This window comes from Hemicordylus capensis, chromosome 5, assembly GCF_027244095.1.
Source record: "Hemicordylus capensis ecotype Gifberg chromosome 5, rHemCap1.1.pri, whole genome shotgun sequence".
In the NCBI taxonomy this organism is placed as follows: domain Eukaryota; kingdom Metazoa; phylum Chordata; class Lepidosauria; order Squamata; family Cordylidae; genus Hemicordylus; species Hemicordylus capensis.
Window position 1 is genome coordinate 20,169,029 of NC_069661.1, and position 16,734 is coordinate 20,185,762.

The following is a 16,734-nucleotide window of genomic DNA, read 5'->3' on the forward strand; positions in this document are numbered from 1 at the left end:
AATTTTCGGTTGTATGGAAGCAAGGTAAGAGGAAAACCTGGGTAGCTTTTTCTCCTACCTTGCTTCCACACAATCACACCTACCCAGGTTTTCCTCCTACTTTGCTTCCACACAACCGAAAATTGGGAGCACACACAGTTTCCAAACCTAGAACACAAGTTTTTGATTGTGTGAATGAGCTCAATGTGTGGTTCTAGAACAGGGGCTCCCAACCTTTAGCCCCCAAATGTCACCTTTTCATCATTGTGGCTGGGGATAATGGGAGCTGTAGTTCAACATCATCTGGTGACTCGAAGTTGGGAACCTCTGGTGTAGATAATACTGACCTAGATTGACCTAGACTGACCAACCGTCTGGCTCTGTATAAGGCAGCTTCATAGGTTTGCACCAGCTTTAAAGTCTTCCCTACTCTTCTCTCCCACCCACTCCAAGTCTGGTCTTGCTGACAGTCAGCTCAGCTGCCAATCATTCATTCAGTAGAAAAGTAACATTCTAAGAAAATGTTTGCCCTATCAATTCAGGCAAATGTTGGCCCTATCCAACCCCAGCACGGCACTTCTCCAGTGGCTGTTGCTGGTGTCTACCTTCTATTTCTTTTCAGATTGTTAGCCCTTTGGGGACAATGAACCATCTTATTTATTTACAATTTCTTTTTCTGCATAATGAGAACTTTGGTTGACACGCAGTACATAAATATTCATCATCATAATAGTAAAAGGCGGTCATGTTTTAGGCACATAATCTTCATACCATTTGTAGCATGAGTCAGCTGGCAAAGTAATAATGTTTTCAGATATTTGAATTGGCAGGGAGAAAGTCCAGCACACACACACACACACACACACACACACACACACACACACTCGATTTCTATACCACCCTTCCAAAAATGGCTCAGGGTGGTTTACACAGAGAAATAATTAATAAATAAGATGGATCCATGTCCCCAAAGAGCTCACAATCTAAAAAGAAACATAAGATAGACACCAGCAACAATCACTGAAGGTATTGTGCTGGAAGTGGATTTGGTTACTTGCTCTCTCCCTGCTATATAAAATAGAATCACCATGTTAAAAAGGTGCCTCTTTGCCAAGTTAGCAGGGGTTCATCTATTAGTGAGAAGACAAAACAAAACAAAACAAAAAATTAGTAACTATGTTGGGAAGGATTTTTCTGAAGGATTTATTTTCATATTATCTCAATGTTATTTCTGTGCAGCACAATGACCTATGTTATTGAGTAAGTTCTTCAGGTTCTTGCCATTATTAGTCAGATGCATATGTTATTTTTTGATGGGATAAACCTTGCTATGGCACTTTCATGTGGTAAATATTTCATTTCCACCTTCATGAGATGAGAGCCAGAATGAAAGGGTGAAGTTCCTGATGATGGCCTTCAGCTATGTGGTAGGTACCAGCTCTGGCATCCAAATGAAATATTCAACATGTGGAATTGAAGTTTACCACATCAAAAAAGGAGCATGTGAATCAGGCCACTGTTCTTCATAAACACGCAGTGCAGGGCTTCTTTTGTTGCACAAAGCTCTGGAATTAGGATTTGTTCACAAAATCTGTTAGCCTGAGGCAGCAGCCCCAAATAATGGGAGGTTCTTAATTCGCCTATTTCTGTCATCATTTTCATGTCAAATATCAAGGGCTGCAAAATAAAGGATGTGCCTGTAGTTCAGTGGTAGGGCATCTGTGCTGCATGCTGAAGATCCCAGGTTCAATCCCTGACATCTCCAAGTCAAGCTGAGAAAGATTCCTGCTTGTGACCTTGGAGAAGTCGCTGCCAGTCAGTGTAGACAATACTGAGATTGATGGGCCAATGGTCTGACTCGGTACAAGGCAGCTTCCAATGTCATGAGAGGAGAGCTGGTTTGCGGTAGCAAGCATGAATTGCCCCCTTTGCTAAGTAGGGTATGCCCTGGTTTGCATTTGAATGGGAAACAACATTCATGAGCACTGTAAGATATTCCCCTTATGGGGCTGCTCTGGGAAGAGCAACTGCATGCTTGCATGCAGAAGGTTCCAAGTTCCCTCCCTAGTATCTCCAGGTAGGGCTGAGAGAGGGTCCTGCCTGCAACCTTGGAGAAGCTGCTGCCAGTCTGTGTAGACAATGCTGAGCTAGATGGACCAAGGGTCTGACTTGGTCAAAGGCAGTTTCCTATGTTCCTATTTCCAGATTAAGGAGATTTGTGTTCCAAAAGAAGTTGAAGGTCAAGTTCAAGCGTTTTGTTTACTTTTTCGAGTCCTGCTTCTTTCAATAGTCCCTCATTAGGAAGGCTGTTCCACAGTTTGTGAAGTCTCACCTACTTTCACAGACTTTGGAGGTTGAAAGGGAAAAGCAAAGCAGGCAGGGATGTTTGAAAGGGACAAAGAGAAATTCTGAGAGAGAATATGCTCTGCATGCAGAAGGTCTCAGGTTCAGTCCTTGGCATCTCTCCACTTAAACCAAGAGTTCTCAGATTGAGTCCCCAGATGTTGTTGGACTACAACTCCCATCATCTCCAGCTGACTTAAAGGATCTCAGGTAGCAAGGCTGGGGAAGACCTTTGCTTGAGAACTGCTTCCAGTCCAAATAACAATCTAAGACTAGATGGACCAATAGGTCTTGCTAAATCTGTTGGGACCAGTGGGAAAGTCATTACAACCAATGTGATATTGATATTCTATGGTATTTAATTATCAGCAAGGAACATTTTAAACCCATTTAAACCATGGGATCCCAAGTGCAAACTGCTGCTATTGATCTGAAATGTCTATGGGTTGTTGGTAGCAAGCATGACTTGTCCCCTTAGCTAAGCAGGGTCTGCCCTGGTTGCATATGAATGGGAGACTTGATGTATGAGCATTGTAAGATATTCTCTTTAGGGGATGGAGCCGCTCTGGGAAGAGCATCTAGGTTCCAAGTTCCCTCCTTGGCATCTCCAAGGTCAGGCTGAGAGAGATTCCTGCCTGCAACCTTGGAGAAGCCACTGCCAGTCTGTGTAGACAATACTGAGCTAGATGGACCTATGGTCTGATTCAGTATATGGCAGCTTCCTATGTTCCTATGTTTGTGGTTTATTGGTCAAGGTTCTGGTGCAGGATGTTCAAGGACCGAGTTTTCTTGACAGAGCAGTCAACCACTAATTGGAAATAACACATTGTTCCACCCACTTGTCAGATCTAACTACTGTGATGTTGAGGGTAGAGCAAAGGTGGGTTTTTTTTGCCATCTGCTAGCTGCATAGACCAACAAGCTAGCCTAACCTGGAAATCCTTTTAGAAGTAATGGAGAATCATTTCACCCATTCTCGGCGTAAGGATGCCTCCTTGGATGATGTCCTTACAGTGGCTTCATTTGTCTAGGTTTGTCGATGGCAGACAGCATGAATCTCATCATCCCTCGAGAAGCAGTTCAAGACCCACTTCAGGCTCAAGACCCACTTCAGACACTCCTCCAGTGCTGGAAGTTGATATGGACTTGGGAGTTATTCCATTCATATGGGATCTCTGTTAGTGTCATGCTGAAGCATTTTCAATGCCCCCCAACCCCCAAAAGCTAATGCCTCATTCTTCTCTCATCATTGAATTACTTCTGTGTTGGAGGACGGACTTGATAATAACATCATCTTCGATATATGAATAGGTACATAGGAATGTACGAAGCTGCCTTATACAGAGTCAGACCATTGGTGCATCTAGCTTAGTATTGTCTGTACAGATTGGCAGCGACTTCTCCAAGGTTTCAGGCAGGAGTCAGCCCTATCTTGGAGATGTCAGGAAAGGAATTTGGATGCTTTCCCCAGAGCAGACCCATCCCCTAAGGGGAATATCTTAACAGTGCTCACACATGTAAGCTCCCATTCAAATTCAAACCAGGTAGAAACAATAGCTATTCTCTTTTGGGGAGCCTAATTGAGTTATCAATTTTTTTACTAACCTTGTAGTAAGAGATAAAATCTCTTCTAAATCCAGCTGCTTTTTTTCCTTCAGTAATGCTGACTTTAAAAAATGAATGGCAAGTGAAGGTCAGATGTGAATTTTTAACTAGCAGGAATCTGTTTTAGCCCTAAACAAAACTTGTACTGTTTGTACTCTGCCCCTTCCTTGGAAAAAGGGAGTTATAGTGCTATATAGTGCTGGAATTTGTACAACCCATAATATAGAAAGGACCAGCACTTTGACTAACTTGGATAGTGGATAGCAAAGTGCTTTATCCAACCTAAATGGATAAAGCCCAGTTTAGTTGCATGTGTCCTGCTGTCAAAGACATGCAATGCTAGCAAGATGGGCTGCATGTAGTAAGGAACCTTTGAATGTACAAACTCTGTCCTGTTCACACTCAACCTCTGCATGTTCAGCTGAAGGTGAAAATGGGGGTCTATGCATGTTCAACAACTGCACATGCATAGGTGCTGTACATGCAATTAAAAGCCATGGTGACAGCAGGGATCTCAAATCCTAGTACAGAACCGACACACACTCCTTTGTAAGCCTATAAGCCTGTTTGTCAGAGCTTGTGGAGGTCGCAGATGGGGCCAGCTGGTTCAGTCATAGGAACATAGTTACATAGAAACATAGGAAGCTGCTGTATACTGAGTCAGACCATTGGTCCATCTAGCTCAGCAGACTCTACACAGACTGGCAGCAGCTTCTCCAAGGTTACATAAGAACAGCCCTGCTGGATCAGGCCCAAGGCCCATCTAGTCCAGCATCCTGTTTTGCACAGTGGCCCACCAGATGCTGCTGGAAGCCACAGGCAGGAGTTGAGGGCATGCCCTCTCTCCTGCTGTTACTCTCCTGCAACTAGTACTCAGAGGCATCCTGCCTTTTGACGCTGGAGCTGGCCCAAAGCCCTCTGACTAGTAGCCATTGATAGACCCCTCCTCCATGAAGTTATCCAAACCCTTCTTAAAGCCATCCAGGTTATTGGCTGTCACTACATCTTGTGGCAGAGAATCCCACAAGTGGATTATGCGTTGTGTGAAAAAGTATTTCCGTTTGTTGGTCCTAGATTTCCCGGCAATCAATTTCCTGGGATGACCCCTGCTTCTAGTGTTATGGGAGAGGGAGAAGAATTTCTCTCTATTTACTTTCTCCACACCATGCATGCTTTTATAGACCTCTATCATGTCTCCCTGCAGTTGTCTTTTTTCTAAACTAAAAAGCCCTTTTTTCTAAACTAGTCTTGCCTCATAAGAAAGGCGCTCTAGGCCCCTGATCATCTTGGTTGCCCTCTTCTGCACCTTTTCCAATTCTACAATGTCCTTTTTAGATGTGGTGACCATAAATGTACACAGTACTCCAAGTGTGGTCGCACCATAGTTTTGTATAAGGGCATTATAATATTAGCCGTTTTATTTTCAATCTCCTTCCTAATTATCCCTAGCATGGAATTGGCCTTTTTCACAGCTGCCGCACATTGAGTCAACACTTTCAACGAGCTGTCCACCATGATCCCAAGATCCCTCTCCTGGTCAGTCACCGACAGCTCAGGTCCCATCAGCGTATACTTGGAAGTTGGGGTTTTTCATCCCAATGTGCATCACTTTACACTTGCCAACATTGAACCATATTTGCCACTTTGTCGCCCACTCACCCAGTTTGGAGAGATCCTTTTTGAACTCCTCACAATCCTTTTTAGATTTCACTACCCGGAAGAGTTTGGTATCATCTGCAAATCTGGCCACATCGCTGCTTACCCCTGCTTCTAGATCATTTATGAATAAATTAAAAAGCACCAGTCCCAGTACAGATCCCTGGGGGACCCCACTTTTTACTTCCCTCCATTGTGAAAACTCTCCATTTATCCCTACCCTCTGTTTCCTGTCTTTCAACCAGTTAGCAATCCACACATGTACTTGTCCCCTTATCCCATGACTGCGAAGTTTGCTCAGGAGTCTTTGATGAGGAAATTTGTTGAAATCTTTTTGGAAGTCCAAGTATACTATGTCAACAGGATCACCTTGATCCACACACTTGTTGGTCCAAAAGGTTGGTGAGGCAAGATTTACCTTTGCGAAAGCCATGTTGGTTCATTCCCAGCAGGGCCTGTTCTTCTATGTGCTTTACAATTTTATCCTTGAGGATGCTTTCCATCAATTTGCCTGGAATGGATGTTAAGCTGGATCGTCCCTGGATCCCTTTTTGAAAATCAGTGTTACATTTGCTACTCTCCAGTCCTCTGGTACAGAGCCCGATTTCAGGGATAAGTTATATATTTTAGCAGTGCTCACACACCAAGTCTCCCATTCAAATGCAACCAGGGTGGACCCTGCTTAGCTAAGGGGACAAGTCATGCTTGCTACCAGAAGACCAGCTCTCCTCCCCTTCCTTCATCCCATGCATTCAGTCTGCATTTGGAGGTTAATGTGAGAACAGGACTATTGCCACATGCTATCCACTCCCCCAAGTGTTGAGAAGTTTCTGGGGCAGCATTATCTGGTGGGATTTTCTTTAGAAGAGCGAGCACTGGTGACATATGGCATTTTTGAAACCTTTATGGATATACAAGTAGAGTATAAGAGGTGGCAAAGAGGCACTCCTACAAGGCAGCTGATCTGCCACTCTACATCCAATCTACTAGAGCAAGGTCCTGGACCCCTAATGTGCAGTCATGGGATAAGGGGACAGGTTCAGTTGTGGTTGAAGGACAGGAAACAGAGGGTAGGAATAAATGGAAAGTTTTCACAATGGAGGAAAGTAAGAAGTGGGATCCCCCAAGTATCTGTACTGGGACCAGTGCTCTTTAACTTGTTCATAAATGATCTAGAAGCTGGAGTGAGCAGCGAAGTGGAGAACTCCAAAAGGAGCTCTCCAAACTGGGTGAGTGGATGACAAAATGGCAAATATGGTTCAATGTAAGCAAGTGTAAAGTGATGCCTATTGGGACAAAAAACCTCAACTTCACATATACACTGATGTGACAGCTCATTTAAAGTGTTTACTCAGCATGCAGTAGATGAGCTGGTCTTGTGGTAGCAAGCATGACTTGTCCCCTTAGCTAAGCAGGGTCCACCCTGGTTGCATATGAATGGGAGACTTGATGTGTGAGCACTGTAAGATATTCCCCTCAAGGGATGGAGCCCCTCTGGGAAGAGCAGAAAATTCCAAGTTCCCTCCCTGGAATCTCCAAGATAGGGCTGAGAGAGATTCCTGCCTGCAACCTTGGAGAAGCTGCTACCAGTCTGTGAAGACAATACTGAGCTAGATAGACCAATGGTCTGACTCAGTATATGGCAGTTTCCTATGTGAAAAAGGCAAATTCCAGTTTGGAGATCATTAGAAAGGGGATTAAAATTTTTAAAAAGCTAATATTATAATGCCCTTATAAAAATCAATACTGTGACCACATTTGGAGTACTGTATGCAGTTATGGTCACCATATCTTAAGAAGGACATTGTAGAACTGAAAAAGGTGCAGAAGACGGCGAACAAGATGATCAGAGGCCTGGAGCAGCTTCCCTATGAGGCAAGGCTACAGCATCTGGGGCTTTTTAGTATTGAAAAGAGGCGACTATGGGGATACATGATAGAGGTATGTAAAATTATTCATGGAGTAGAGATTGTAGACAGATAGAATTTTTTTTTCTGCTTCTCTCACAACACTAGAACCAGGGATCGTCCCATGAAATGGATGGCCAGGAAATTTAGGACCAACATAATGAAGTACCTTTTCACACATGCATAAGTAATCTATGGAATTCTCTGCCATGGGATGTGATGATGGCCACTAGCTTGGATGGCTTTAAAAGGGGCTTGGACAGATTCATAGAGGACAGGTCTATCAAGGGTTACTATTCTAATGGCTATGGGCCACCTCCAACCTCAGAGGCAAGATGCCTCTAACTACCAGTTGAAGGGGAGCAACAGCAGGAGAAAGGGCATGCTTGTGGGCTTCTCGGAGTCATCTGGTGGGTCACTGATGCTGGACAAGATAGGCCTTGGGCCTGATCCAGGGGACTAGCTAGGGAAGAGGGGGCTAATGTTTGCCCTTCTCCCCGGAGGTCTCTCAGAGTGAGGGAGATAATGAAGAAAATAGAGAGGGGCGGAGTTCAGAGGCCCTCAGGTGCTGGGGCCCCTGGGTTCCTTGAACCCATCTGCTCAATTATAGCTATACCCCTGGCCTGATCCAGCAGGGCTGTTCTTATGTTCTTAAGGTGCCTACAGGCTCAGCTCTTTCTCTGCTTCCGTATCTGTCACTTGCAAATTACCAACTGTGGTTTCTTTCTCTCTTTCACACACATATATGGGTGGGTCTTCTGTTAGGCAAGGTGAGATGGTAACTTCAGGCAGGAGATTACTGAGGAATCAGTAAGGTAGCAAGATGCCCTCCTGTGGCCCCCCTTTTTAAACAAAAGGGAAAGGGGGAGGAGGGTGCACATAAGGGATGCAGCATTTGGTGCCCTGCCTCAGACGCACAGACGTCTTGAGGCACCACTGCAGACAGAGACACTCTCTTCTGATGGGGATCCCATTCACAGAGAGATTTCCGTCTCCTAGCCATTTGTTCCCTTTGAGGAGACACCACCCTCTACCCTGGGTGATTAACCAGCAATCTGCCAAATCAGGGAAAGTCAGTCAGAAGCTATAATTGTGCAAACTCCCCACATGAAGTTCAGGCGCAGCATAAATAGGGTTATGCATGTATTGTGAGGAATGTATAACCTAGTCTTTGTGAACTATAAGAACATCGGGGCATTCTTTAGGGTGGCATCTGGATTAAAGAGGTGCTGGAATCTCAGTGGTGTCAAACAGCTAGAAATTGATTTTGCTACCTGCTTTACAGCTGTACATAAGCAGATCAAGACTACAGAGTCAGGATGCGGCGGGCCATCCTGGTATAGTCCCTCCCTTGAAATCCGCTTTGAATTGCATGTTGCTTTCCCAGATTCTTTCATTATAATAATGAAATCCTGCTTAATGCTGAGACCCACAGCATGGTCATGGCATTGACAGAAATTGGTTGGGTGTCTTAGGAGGATTGTAAGAAAATGAAAAAATAGCCACTACCATGAATAACATATCAGCAAATCTGGAACCATTTTGACATATCCTGAAAGAATGGGAATTAGTGTGAGATTAACAGAGGAAGCAGAATGACCATATTATTCATAGGCATGGCATGTTTTATAAAGATTTGTTGAACTAGCATGCAAGGTAAAAAAGTAATTTTATCAGGTTGTAAAGTATATGCAAACCTAATAGCAGCAGCAGCGGCATAAATTTTAGTGCTCAGTAACTGGATGATGAATATTCTTTTTATATATAGCAAATATTGTTACACTTCTGTAATGCCAGTTAGTATGCATCTCAGCTCTCCAATGGAAGTCAAAGTAAGTGATGGTATCTGTCCTAGTAGCTCGCTTCTAGGGAGGGGTCCATGAAATGAATGTTTAATTTTGTCTCGCAGCAGTAGAGTTGCCACCAAAATTTCACATGAGATAAAATTCAAAGCAAAATTTGGGGCTCCTTCCTTTGTGATGTTCCTCCTGGAATCGGAAGCTGGTATTGTTGGGCAGCTGCCAAGGGGCAGCTGCTGATTCTTGAGACGACCTCTCTGGTCATAGCTTCATGTTCAGAGGTGCTCTTACCCCTGGACGTCGGGGCTGAAGTCCAGGGCCTCCACAGCCCCTGGGGCAGTCCCCCAAATCCTCTTTAGTCTGTCCTGGGTGGTGTGGTCGCCCACCCTGGGGCACATCTAGTGTAGGGCAGGCAGGGCACGTGCCCCGGGCGCCACTCGAAGAGGGGCACCCTTGGGCGTATCTAGGGTAGGGCAGGCAGGGCACGTGCCCTGGGCACCACTTGAAAGGGGCACGCCATTTTTTTAAATTTTAAATTTTAAAAAAATGGCTGCCAGAAACAAAATGGCCACTGTGCATGCTCAAGTGGCCTCTGTGAAGCCCTAGGTCATGCCAGGCCTCGCAGAGGCCAACTGAGCATGAGCGGTGGCCATTTTGTTTTGGGCAGCCATATATATATATATATATATATATATATATATATATATATATATATAGCCACCACATATGCTCTAATGGTCCCTATAAGGCCCTCAGCCCAGGACAGGCTTCAGCATTGAATTAAGAGGCTGGCAGGGGGGGAACCTTTGCAGACCCCCCATGGCCTTTAGGAAGCCCCCCGAAGGAGCTACAGGTATTTAAAAAAATTATTAAATTAAAATTTTTAATTATTAAATTACATTAAATTAAATTTTTAAAATTTAATATAATATAAGTCACTGTACACATATTCAGTTTGGAGAATGTACAGAGAATCAGGGCTTGTGAATACTGAGCTGAAACTTATGAGCTAGGAATGTATTCATTTGCTCTTTGCTTCTTGTGATAAGTCAGTTAAATGTGATGTCTTAATAATATGGCTATTAATGGTGAGCTTGTCTTTGAATCAGTGTGAAATCCTTAGTATTAAGGCCCTCTGGGAGTTTCTTGCTCTCTCTATCTCATTTTAACTGTCTTTCTGAAATACTAGAATATATTCCAAGCAGTGACACAGTTTACTGTGCATATCGTTTAATTATTTTCAGAGTATCTGGGAAAAGTCAAATTCTCCATTTATTTTTAAAACTTATGTAAAAGTGATACTACAATGCATAGTAGAGAATTAGACAGGCACTTCTGTTCCGTTTTCCAAGTACACCTCCACATAGTATTTGGGTATTTCATGAGCCCCAGCATACTGAAATTTGTCGTTTTCCAGCATTTTTGGTCTGGCTACGTCCACTGCTAAATAGTTTTTGAAATATTAAAAGAGTAATGAGCTTGATTTGTATTTCCCAGCTGATATTATGGTAAAGATATCTGAAAGATGGGTGTCAGATATTTGGACAGGGGGAGCAATTTCAGTGCTTGCTCTAGGCTCTATTTCCCCTAGATATGCCTCTGCGCCCACCAAGCATGATGCTGCTTGATTTGCAGGGGAGGGGGGGCCCTCCAAAGGCCTTTAGGTCCAGGCTCCAAAATTACCTAAGTGCACCTCTGGTGGTGATGAGGTGAATCTATCAGGGTTTGCTCTGGCAGGAGAGACCCATGGAGCAATTGCCAGCCCTGCTCTGATATGGAGCAATTCTGCAAAATAGCACAGCTGTATCTTTCATGATCAATTTCTTGTTTCTTTGGTCTGGGGAAGGTGAGCTGTCTGCAAAAACATGCGTCTAGCAAAAAGCAGTAGAGCCACTTTGTTGTGTTTCTTGTTCTTCCTGTTCTTCCTATGCACTTATATTGTGGCTTAACAGCTTTATCAGCCCTTAAAAGAGCCCACAAGACACATTTTTAATGTTAAATTTTAGTTGTTGTTTAATAGTTGGTTTTATTCTGTTAAGCCACCTCATGGCGAAATGGGGAATTGCTTGACTAACAAGCAGAAGGTTGCCGTTTCGAATCCTCACTGGTACTCTATCAGGCAGCAGCGATACAGGAAGATGCTGAAAGGCACCATCTAAAGCTGCAGGGGAGGAGGCAATGGTAAACCCCTCCTGTATTCTACCAAAAGAAAACCACAGGGCTCTGTGGGTGCCAGGAGTCAAAATTGGCTTGAAGGCACACTTTACCTTTTTACCTTAATTCTTTCTCTAGTCTGTTTATTTTCGTAAACTGCCTAGAGCCTCTGGAGTCACACGGAATATACATTAAATAAATAAATAATATCCTTTGGTCCCCAAATAAAGTTGTGGCCTTATGGTATATATTTGACACCCCTTTCTAGCAAAACATCTAAATAACACGATTCTTCAACTTCATTCTAAGGAACTGTAGGAAAGCTGATCTTGTGGTTGATTGATTGATTGATCGATCTATTAAGTGCTGTCAAGTCGGTGTTGACTCTTGGCAACCACATAGATAGATTCTCTCCAGGATGATCTATCTTCAATTTGGCCTTTAACTTCAACTTGGTCTCTCAGTGGTGCATTCATTGCTGTAGTAATCAAGCCTTTCCACCTTGCTGCTGGTTGTCCTCTTCTCTTTCCTTCCACTTTCCCCAGCATTATGGACTTCTCAAGGGAGCTGGGTTTCCGCATAATGTGTCTGAAGTATGATAGTTTGAACCTGGTCATCTGTGCCTCGAGTGAAAATTCTGGATTGATTTGTTCTATGATCCATTTGTTTGTTTTCCTGGCTGTCCATGGTATCCTCAAAATTCTTCTCCAGCACCAAAGTTCAAAAGCATCAATGCTTTTTCTATCTTGCTTCTTCAAAGTCCAGCTTTTGCATCCATAGAGTGTCATGGGAAAAACCATGGTCTGGACAATTCTAATCTTTGTAGGTACAGAGACGTCACGGCATCTAAATATCCTTTCCAAAGTCTTCACTGCAACCCTACCAAGTGCTAGTCTGCGGCGTATTTTTTTGACAGCTGGCTCCTTTACTGTTGATGGTCAATCCTAAAAGGCAGAAGCTATCCACCACTTCAATGTTTTCATTATCAATTCTGTGGCTGGTTGCTGTACCCGCTGTCATCAGTTTAGTCTTCTTGTGGTAGCAAGCATGAATTGCCCTCACGCTAAGCAGGGTCCACCTTGGTTGCATTTGAATGGGAGACTACATGTGTCAGCACTGTACAATATTTCCCTCAGAGGATGGGGCCACACTGGGAAGAGCATCTGCCTGCTTGCATGCTTAAGGTTCCAAGTTCCCTCCCTGATGTCTCCAATGTAGGGCTGAGAGAGACTCCTGCCTGTAACCTTTGAGAAGCCACTGCCAGTCTGTGTAGACAATACTGAGTTAGATGGACTAATGATCTGACTCATTATATGGCAGCTTCCTGTGTTCCTATGTTAACTGTATCCTTCATTCATTCTAGGTTGACCCTGGATTTCAGGTAAAGCAAAATGTGAAACAAAGCTAGAGTCCCTCCTCTGGGAAATAATCCAAAGAATCTCAAAGAAAGCCCAGAAATGTAAGTCTTTATGCTGCCATAGGACTTTATGCTGCCATAGAATTTTGTTGTTTTTGAGGCAACAGACTAGCACAGATACTCCCCAAACAGATATTTTGATGGAAGAAGACAAATGAATGCTTCACCTCCTCTCTCCATGCAGAGTCTAGTTGTGTGTATTTCATTTTTGTTTTGTTGAGAGACTTGAGGGCTGTTCTCACAATCATTAATTGGGTAGGAGGAGACACTTCCTACCCAAGTTCAGGAGCTGTGTGCACTCCCATTTTCTGACTGGAGGGCTTTTCAGCCTTCCTCATTAAAGAGCTTTGTACAACTGCTGGGTAGAAAGGAGCCCTCATACACAGCTGCTGCTTAGCAGACAATCATTTCCTCCCCCTCCTACCTTGCTTTTTACTCACAGATGGTCAGAAAGCGGGAGTGTACACAGCTCCTGAACTTGGGTAGGAAGTATCTCCTCCTACCCAATTAATGATCGTGAGAACAGCCTTCATGTCTCTCAACAAAACAAATATGAAGTACCCACAACTAAACTCTTTGCATGGAGAAAGCAGGTGAAGCACTCATCTGTCTTCTTCCAGCAAAACATCTTTTCGAGGGGTATCTGTGTCAATCTGGGTGGGAGACTTCTCCTACCCAATTTCCAACCGTGAAAACCAGCCTAGTGTTAAGGTCTGGTGAAGCAGCATTAATTTTTTTGCATTTGTTTGGTTTTTGTTTTGCTTTCTTGAAGTTCCTCTAGGGCCCAAACACACACCCGATGAATCTGTGCCACTGATCCCTCTCTTTTGTCTTCATTCCACTGGCTCCTACCATGAGAATACAGCACAAACTGAACTGTCCTTGTTTTGAACTGGTTTCACGTGAGATAGATATTTTCTCAAAGGCTTACTGTGCTGAAGCTTTCTTATACAGATGTTGCCAACGTTGACTTTGTTGCTAATGTGTGTGCTTTTTAAAAGTAAAAATAAAAAATCTTTTGAATACTGCATAGTTAATGCAGCATGAAGCAGGGGAGACTGCCATTATTAATTTGAGCAATAGCTCCTATTTAATTCAAATGATCTGGTGGATGCACATTTTCCCGTTCTCATGAACAGATGTGGTTTTAAAGATGTGCATTATCCATCCCCAATTGCCTATATTAATATGGGCATCCTTAATACTCAGGCTCTCCTCTGGAAGAGATGGCTTCTGATGCAACTGATTTAGGGGACAGGAAGCAGATCCAGCCTGTGATCTCAGGCAAGTCCATTGGTCATGTTCAGCAGGTAGGCAGTTGCAGCAGCTTGGATGGACAGACATGAGGAAGAGACAGCTGGGCTTAGGAGTGGGCACTGAGGGCATCTGGCAAGATTCACAAAGCTCTCCAGTCCTGGGTTCATGATACAGATGCTGGATATATGCCTTAATTATTAATTATTATTTATTTATTTGTTTATTTATTACATTTATAAACCTCCCCATCTGAAGGCTCTGGGCGGTATACAACAACTTTTTAAAAAGACATAAAACCCACAATTCAAACACAATGTTAAAAACAATATAAAAACAACTAGCTGACCCCGCACAGAGCATCTGTGCAGTTGTGCACTGAGCCTGTGGCATCCCCCGGCGGCGCTCGTGCTTGCTCCCCCCCCGCGGCACATTCGCTCACTCTCCCTCCCCCCCTGCAGCGCGCTCTCCCGCTCTCCCCCCCGCGGCGCGCTCGCTTGCTCTCCCCCCCACAGCTCTCCGGGCGGGCCAGGGCCAGGCCATCCCGCCACTGACTCCCACCTCCTCCTCCCAGGTGGTAGGGCTTTGCCCGCTGTCTGCCCACCTCCTCGCCGCTGCCATTATTTCTCCCCGCCACTGCCTCCTCTTTCTGGCCAGCGGGGCTTCACCCGCCATCCACCCACCTCCTCTGGCCAGAGGGGCTTCGCCTGCCGGCCCTCCACCTCTGCATCCTGACCGCCGCCATTATTTCTCTCCACTTCAATGCTGGAACTCTTGCATGCTCTAGAGCATCTGCGTGTTAGTACGTGATTGCTCCCCTCACTTCAGAGATCTCACCACCCTCACCTGAGCTGCACTCCTGCTCTTCCCCCATCCCATTGCTTCCATCCCCCTCACCCTTTTTGGCTGTGGCTGCAGCATTACTGCTGCCTATTGGCCAAGCTGCAGCCCCCTATCCCCAGAGACCTCCCCACCCTCACCTGAACCCCGCTCCTGCTCCTCCCCTCAGAAGTAGCAGCAGTGGTTGACCGAGCCATTCCTTTCTGCTGCCACCACCATGGCCGCTTGTTCCCCTCAGGCCACTGACACGCCCGAGCCCGTCCTTTGCCTGCCTGCCTCCCTCTGACAATGGCCTCAGTAGCTACAAACAGCAGCAGTGGTTGACTGGGCTCTTCCTTGCTGCTAATGCTGCCATGGCCGCTCGTTCCCCTCAGGCTGCTGACAGGCTCAGACCTGTCCCTTGCCCTTCTTTCTGTCTCTCAAGACAAGGATTGTAGAATAGAACAATATCGGACCTCTGAAAAGTATAAGCATGCATATGTATTCAGTACTTGGTTTGGGCCCCTTTTGCAGCAATTACTGCCTCAATGCGGCGTGGCATGGATGCTATCAGCCTGTGGCACTGATGAGGTGTTATGGAAGACCAGGATGCTTCATTAGCGGCCTTCAGCTCTTCTGCATTGTTTGGTCTCATGTCTCTCATCCTTCTCTTGGCAATGCCCCATAGATTCTCTATGGGGTCAGGTCAGGCGAGTTTGCTGGCCAATCAAGCACAGTACACTGTATACTTTTCAGAGGTCCGATATTGTTCTATTCTACAATCCTTGTCTTATTGGTTCCATGTAATATTCTAATTTTCTGGGATTGTGGATTTGGGGTTTTCATGAGCTGTACGCCATGATCATCACAATTATAACAAATTAAGGCTTGACTTATCTCGCTTTGCATGTAATGCGTCTGTCTCATATATCAGTTTCACCTTTTAATTTGCATTACTGAAATTAATGGACTTTTGCACGATATTCTAATTTTCCGAGTTTCACCTGTAGATTTTGTTCATCTTGTTTCCTCATTTAATTCACACAATGGCATTCTCCTTCTCCTAAGGGGCTTCTTCCTCCCTCACGACCTGTCTTTTTGCAGACCCCTGCCGGCTATCCATATATATATATATATATATATATAGAGAGAGAGAGAGAGAGAGAGAGAGAGAGAGAGAGAGAGAGAGAGAGAGAGAGAGAGAGAGATTCCTCTCTTCTACAATCAAGAACATCTTCTGACCAGTAACAGTTGCATTCCAACTGACCTTAACCATCACAGGCTCCTCCTCCTTATCTGCATAGGGAATCCCTACTACCCAATCACTACAGTGACACAGGCTCCCCCTCTATATCTGCATATGGAATCCCCACTGCCCAATCACCATGGTGCTTCTGCTCTCATGGGCTCCTTCTCCCTATCTGCATATGGAATCCCCACTGCCCAATCAGGTGCTTCTGCTTGCAAACTCTGTCAGCCAATCGCCTCCTTTCTACCACGTCCCCACGCATGGCCCGTCTTGGAGAATTAATAATATAGATTCAAAAACAATTAAAACCATTTAAAACCAATTAAAATACTTTTAAAAACCAATAACACTTTACAAGCCTTGGAAGGCCAGGCCAAACAAATAGGTTTTTAGGTCTCTCTTAAAGGCTGACAGCAAGTATAAACTGCAGATATCTGCCGGGAGTGCATTCCATAGACCAGGAACAGCTACATGGTGTTGGGTAGTAAGAATGTTGTACCAACAAAAGTCCGAGCCAAACACAGAAGCCTCCTCAGCCCCATCTCTTCCAGA

At 44.6% G+C, this 16,734-nt stretch overlaps 1 protein-coding gene across 3 annotated transcripts in view; it reads left to right on the forward strand.

Moving 5' to 3' along the window:
* ARHGAP24 (Rho GTPase activating protein 24) overlaps window positions 1–16,734 on the forward strand; it is a 552,712-nt gene that overhangs the window by 14,807 nt on the left and 521,171 nt on the right. Inside the window, exon 1 of one of the 3 annotated variants that reach the window (XM_053255950.1) lies at window positions 12,883–12,902. The exons of the other annotated variants lie outside the window; for them this stretch is intronic. The gene's annotated coding sequence lies outside the window, so the exon portion shown is untranslated. Of the gene's footprint in view, window positions 1–12,882; window positions 12,903–16,734 lie in introns of those variants that run through there. 3 annotated transcript variants of the gene reach the window in all.